The sequence below is a fragment of the Oncorhynchus masou genome, chromosome 31 (genome assembly GCF_036934945.1).
Source record: "Oncorhynchus masou masou isolate Uvic2021 chromosome 31, UVic_Omas_1.1, whole genome shotgun sequence".
NCBI classification, from domain to species: Eukaryota; Metazoa; Chordata; class Actinopteri; order Salmoniformes; family Salmonidae; genus Oncorhynchus; species Oncorhynchus masou.
This window is the reverse complement of record NC_088242.1, coordinates 101,869,780-101,876,594: the sequence shown is the minus strand read 5'-3', so window position 1 is coordinate 101,876,594 and position 6,815 is coordinate 101,869,780.

The following is a 6,815-nucleotide window of genomic DNA, read 5'->3' as shown; positions in this document are numbered from 1 at the left end:
CACTTTAACCACTAGGCTACCCTGCCGCCCCTATTTATTCCACAGGACAAACCCAGATCCAGGGTATGACTGATCCAGGGTATGACTGATCCAGAGGATGACTGATCCAGAGGATGACTGATCCAGAGGATGACTGATCCAGAGGATGACTGATCCAGGGTATGACTGATCCTGGGTATGACTGATCCAGAGGATGACTGATCCAGAGGATGACTGATCCAGGGTATGACTGATCCTGGGTATGACTGATCCAGAGGATGACTGATCCAGAGGATGACTGATCCAGGGTATGACTGATCCTGGGTATGACTGATCCAGAGGATGACTGATCCAGAGGATGACTGATCCAGGGTATGACTGATCCTGGGTATGACTGATCCAGAGGATGACTGATCCAGAGGATGACTGATCCAGGGTATGACTGATCCTGGATATGACTGATCCAGAGGATGACTGATCCAGGGTATGACTGATCCAGGGTATGACTGATCCAGAGGATGACTGATCCAGAGGATGACTCATCCAGGGTATGACTGATCCTGGGTATCTGATCCAGAGGATGACTGATCCTTGGTATGACTGATCCTGGGTATGACTGATCCAGAGGATGACTGATCCAGGGTATGACTGATCCAGGGTATGACTGATCCAGGGTATGACTGATCCAGAGGATGACTGATCCAGAGGATGACTGATCCAGGGTATGACTGATCCAGGGTATGACTGATCCAGAGGATGACTGATCCAGAGGATGACTGATCCAGAGGATGACTGATCCTGGGTATGACTGATCCAGGGTATGACTGATCCAGAGGATGACTGATCCAGAGGATGACTGATCCAGAGGATGACTGATCCAGGGTATGACTGATCCAGAGGATGACTGATCCAGAGGATGACTGATCCAGAGGATGACTGATCCAGAGGATGACTGATCCTGGGTATGACTGATCCAGAGGATGACTGATCCTGGGTATGACTGATCCAGAGGATGACTGATCCTGGGTATGACTGATCCAGAGGATGACTGATCCAGAGGATGACTGATCCAGGGTATGACTGATCCAGGGTATGACTGATCCAGAGGATGACTGATCCAGGGTATGACTGATCCTTGGTATGACTGATCCAGGGTATGACTGATCCAGAGGATGACTGATCCAGGGTATGACTGATCCAGGGTATGACTGATCCAGGGTATGACTGATCCAGGGTATGACTGATCCAGGGAATATTACCTGCCATGACTACAAGGTCCAATATGAATTCAAGGAACATTAGTGAGGAATGCTGTACATGGCCCAGGAGGCCTGTAAACAGCAGCTATAAGAAATGATTAAGTAGGCTGAATAGATTTCATGACTAGAATACAGTGGGTCAGTATGTGGGTCAGTAACAGCCCTCCTACTGTATGTGGGTCAGTAACAGCCCTCCTACTGTATGTGGGTCAGTAACAGCCCCTCCTACTGTATGTGGGTCAGTAACAGCCCTCCTACTGTATGTGGGTCAGTAACTGCCCCTCCTACTGTATGTGGGTCAGTAACAGCCCTTCCTACTGTATGTGGGTCAGTAACAGCCCTCCTACTGTATGTGGGTCAGTAACAGCCCCTCCTACTGTATGTGGGTCAGTAACAGCCCCTCCTACTGTATGTGGGTCAGTAACAGCCCCTCCTACTGTATGTGGGTCAGTAACAGCCCGTCCTACTGTATGTGGGTCAGTAACAGCCCCTCCTAAAGTATGTGTGTCCGTAACAGCCCTTCCTAGTGTATGTGGGTCAGTCACAGCCCTTCCTACTGTATGTGGGTCAGTAACAGCCCCTCCTACTGTATGTGGGTCAGTAACAGCCCCTCCTACTGTATGTGGGTCAGTAACAGCCCGTCCTACTGTATGTGGGTCAGTAACAGCCCCTCCTACTGTATGTGTGTCCGTAACAGCCCTTCCTACTGTATGTGGGTCAGTAACAGCCCTTCCTACTGTATGTGGGTCAGTAACAGCCCCTCCTACTGTATGTGGGTCAATAACAGCACGTCCTACTGTATGTGGGTCAGTAACAGCCCCTCCTGCTGTATGTGGGTCAGTAACAGCCCTTCCTACTGTATGTGGGTCAGTAACAGCCCCTCCTACTGTATGTGGGTCAGTAACAGCCCTCCTACTGTATGTGGGTCAGTAACAGCCCTTCATACTGTATGTGGGTCAGTAACAGCCCTTCCTACTGTATGTGGGTCAGTAACAGCCCTTCCTACTGTATGTTGGTCAGTAACAGCCCTCCTACTGTATGTGGGTCAGTAACAGCCCCTCCTACTGTATGTGGGTCAGTAACAGCCCCTCCTACTGTATGTGGGTCAGTAACAGCCCTTCCTACTGTATGTGGGTCAGTAACAGCCCATCCTACTGTATGTGTGTCCGTAACAGCCCTTCCTACTGTATGTGGGTCAGTAACAGCCCTTCCTACTGTATGTGGGTCAGTAACAGCCCCTCCTACTGTATGTGGGTCAATAACAGCATGTCCTACTGTATGTGGGTCAGTAACAGCCCCTCCTGCTGTATGTGGGTCAGTAACAGCCCTTCCTACTGTATGTGGGTCAGTAACAGCCCCTCCTACTGTATGTGGGTCAGTAACAGCCCCTCCTACTGTATGTGGGTCAGTAACAGCAAGTCCTACTGTATGTGGGTCAGTAACAGCCCCTCCTGCTGTATGTGGGTCAGTAACAGCCCCTCCTACTGTATGTGGGTCAGTAACAGCCCTCCTAATGTATGTGGGTCAGTAACAGCCCCTCCTACTGTATGTGGGTCAGTAACAGCCCTTCCTACTGTATGTGGGTCAGTAACAGCCCCTCCTACTGTATGTGGGTCAGTAACAGCCCTCCTACTGTATGTGGGTCAGTAACAGCCCTTCCTACTGTATGTGGGTCAGTAACAGCCCCTCCTACTGTATGTGGGTCAGTAACAGCCCTCCTACTGTATGTGGGTCAGTAACAGCCCCTCCTACTGTATGTGGTAACAGCCCCTCCTACTGTATGTGGGTCAGTAACAGCCCCTCCTACTGTATGTGGGTCAGTAACAGCCCTCCTACTGTATGTGGGTCAGTAACAGCCCTTCCTACTGTATGTGGGTCAGTAACAGCCCCTTCTACTGTATGTGGGTCAGTAACAGCCCTCCTACTGTATGTGGGTCAGTAACAGCCCTCCTACTGTATGTGGGTCAGTAACTGCCCCTCCTACTGTATGTGGGTCAGTAACAGCCCTTCCTACTGTACTGCCCTCCTATGTGGGTCAGTAACAGCCCCTCCTACTGTATGTGGGTCAGTAACAGCCCCTCCTACTGTATGTGGGTCAGTAACAGCCCCTCCTACTGTATGTGGGTCAGTAACAGCCCGTCCTACTGTATGTGGGTCAGTAACAGCCCCTCCTAAAGTATGTGTGTCCGTAACAGCCCTTCCTAGTGTATGTGGGTCAGTCACAGCCCTTCCTACTGTATGTGGGTCAGTAACAGCCCCTCCTACTGTATGTGGGTCAGTAACAGCCCCTCCTACTGTATGTGGGTCAGTAACAGCCCGTCCTACTGTATGTGGGTCAGTAACAGCCCCTCCTACTGTATGTGTGTCCGTAACAGCCCTTCCTACTGTATGTGGGTCAGTAACAGCCCTTCCTACTGTATGTGGGTCAGTAACAGCCCCTCCTACTGTATGTGGGTCAATAACAGCACGTCCTACTGTATGTGGGTCAGTAACAGCCCCTCCTGCTGTATGTGGGTCAGTAACAGCCCTTCCTACTGTATGTGGGTCAGTAACAGCCCCTCCTACTGTATGTGGGTCAGTAACAGCCCTCCTACTGTATGTGGGTCAGTAACAGCCCTTCATACTGTATGTGGGTCAGTAACAGCCCTTCCTACTGTATGTGGGTCAGTAACAGCCCTTCCTACTGTATGTTGGTCAGTAACAGCCCTCCTACTGTATGTGGGTCAGTAACAGCCCCTCCTACTGTATGTGGGTCAGTAACAGCCCCTCCTACTGTATGTGGGTCAGTAACAGCCCTTCCTACTGTATGTGGGTCAGTAACAGCCCATCCTACTGTATGTGTGTCCGTAACAGCCCTTCCTACTGTATGTGGGTCAGTAACAGCCCTTCCTACTGTATGTGGGTCAGTAACAGCCCCTCCTACTGTATGTGGGTCAATAACAGCATGTCCTACTGTATGTGGGTCAGTAACAGCCCCTCCTGCTGTATGTGGGTCAGTAACAGCCCTTCCTACTGTATGTGGGTCAGTAACAGCCCCTCCTACTGTATGTGGGTCAGTAACAGCCCCTCCTACTGTATGTGGGTCAGTAACAGCAAGTCCTACTGTATGTGGGTCAGTAACAGCCCCTCCTGCTGTATGTGGGTCAGTAACAGCCCCTCCTACTGTATGTGGGTCAGTAACAGCCCTCCTAATGTATGTGGGTCAGTAACAGCCCCTCCTACTGTATGTGGGTCAGTAACAGCCCTTCCTACTGTATGTGGGTCAGTAACAGCCCCTCCTACTGTATGTGGGTCAGTAACAGCCCTCCTACTGTATGTGGGTCAGTAACAGCCCTTCCTACTGTATGTGGGTCAGTAACAGCCCCTCCTACTGTATGTGGGTCAGTAACAGCCCTCCTACTGTATGTGGGTCAGTAACAGCCCCTCCTACTGTATGTGTGTCCGTAACAGCCCCTCCTACTGTATGTGGGTCAGTAACAGCCCCTCCTACTGTATGTGGGTCAGTAACAGCCCTCCTACTGTATGTGGGTCAGTAACAGCCCTTCCTACTGTATGTGGGTCAGTAACAGCCCCTTCTACTGTATGTGGGTCAGTAACAGCCCTCCTACTGTATGTGGGTCAGTAACAGCCCTTCCTACTGTATGTGGGTCAGTAACAGCCCCTCCTACTGTATGTGGGTCAGTAACAGCCCCTCCTACTGTATGTGGGTCAGTAACAGCCCCTCCTACTGTATGTGGGTCAGTAACAGCCCCTCCTGCTGTATGTGGGTCAGTAACAGCCCCTCCTACTGTATGTGGGTCAGTAACAGCCCTTCCTACTGTATGTGGGTCAGTAACAGCCCCTACTACTGTATGTGGGTCAGTAACAGCCCCTCCTACTGTATGTGGGTCAGTAACAGCCCTTCCTACTGTATGTGGGTCAGTAACAGCCCTTCCTACTGTATGTGGGTCAGTAACAGCCCCTCCTACTGTATGTGGGTCAGTAACAGCCCATCCTACTGTATGTGGGTCAGTAACAGCCCTTCCTACTGTATGTGGGTCAGTAACAGCCCCTCCTACTGTATGTGGGTCAGTAACAGCCCTCCTACTGTATGTGGGTCAGTAACTGCCCTCCTACTGTATGTGAGTCAGTAACAGCCCTTCCTACTGTATGTGGGTCAGTAACAGCCCTTCCTACTGTATGTGGGTCAGTAACAGCCCTCCTACTGTATGTGGGTCAGTAACAGCCCCTCCTACTGTATGTGGGTCAGTAACAGCCCTTCCTACTGTATGTGGGTCAGTAACAGCCCCTCCTACTGTATGTGGGTCAGTAACAGCCCCTCCTACTGTATGTGGGTCAGTAACAGCCCCTCCTACTGTATGTGGGTCAGTAACAGCCCCTCCTACTGTATGTGGGTCAGTAACAGCCCCTCCTACTGTATGTGGGTCAGTAACAGCCCTCCTACTGTATGTGGGTCAGTAACAGCCCTCCTACTGTATGTGGGTCAGTAACAGCCCTCCTACTGTATGTGGGTCAGTAACAGCCCTCCTACTGTATGTGGGTCAGTAACAGCCCCTTTTACTGTATGTGGGTCAGTAACAGCCCTCCTACTGTATGTGGGTCAGTAACAGCCCCTCCTACTGTATGTGGGTCAGTAACAGCCCTCCTACTGTATGTGGGTCAGTAACAGCCCCTCCTACTGTATGTGGGTCAGTAACAGCCCCTCCTACTGTATGTGGGTCAGTAACAGCCCTCCTACTGTATGTGGGTCAGTAACAGCCCCTTCTACTGTATGTGGGTCAGTAACAGCCCTTCCTACTGTATGTGGGTCAGTAACAGCCCCTCCTACTGTATGTGGGTCAGTAACAGCCCTCCTACTGTATGTGGGTCAGTAACAGCCCCTCCTACTGTATGTGGGTCAGTAACAGCCCCTCCTACTGTATGTGGGTCAGTAACAGCCCCTCCTACTGTATGTGGGTCAGTAACAGCCCTCCTACTGTATGTGGGTCAGTAACAGCCCTCCTACTGTATGTGGGTCAGTAACAGCCCTCCTACTGTATGTGGGTCAGTAACAGCCCTCCTACTGTATGTGGGTCAGTAACAGCCCCTTTTACTGTATGTGGGTCAGTAACAGCCCTCCTACTGTATGTGGGTCAGTAACAGCCCCTCCTACTGTATGTGGGTCAGTAACAGCCCTCCTACTGTATGTGGGTCAGTAACAGCCCCTCCTACTGTATGTGGGTCAGTAACAGCCCCTCCTACTGTATGTGGGTCAGTAACAGCCCTCCTACTGTATGTGGGTCAGTAACAGCCCCTTCTACTGTATGTGGGTCAGTAACAGCCCTTCCTACTGTATGTGGGTCAGTAACAGCCCCTCCTACTGTATGTGGGTCAGTAACAGCCCTCCTACTGTATGTGGGTCAGTAACAGCCCCTCCTACTGTATGTGGGTCAGTAACAGCCCCTCCTACTGTATGTGGGTCAGTAACAGCCCTTCCTACTGTATGTTGGTCAGTAACAGCCCTCCTACTGTATGTGGGTCAGTAACAGCCCCTCCTACTGTATGTGGGTCAGTAACAGCCCTTCCTACTGTATGTGG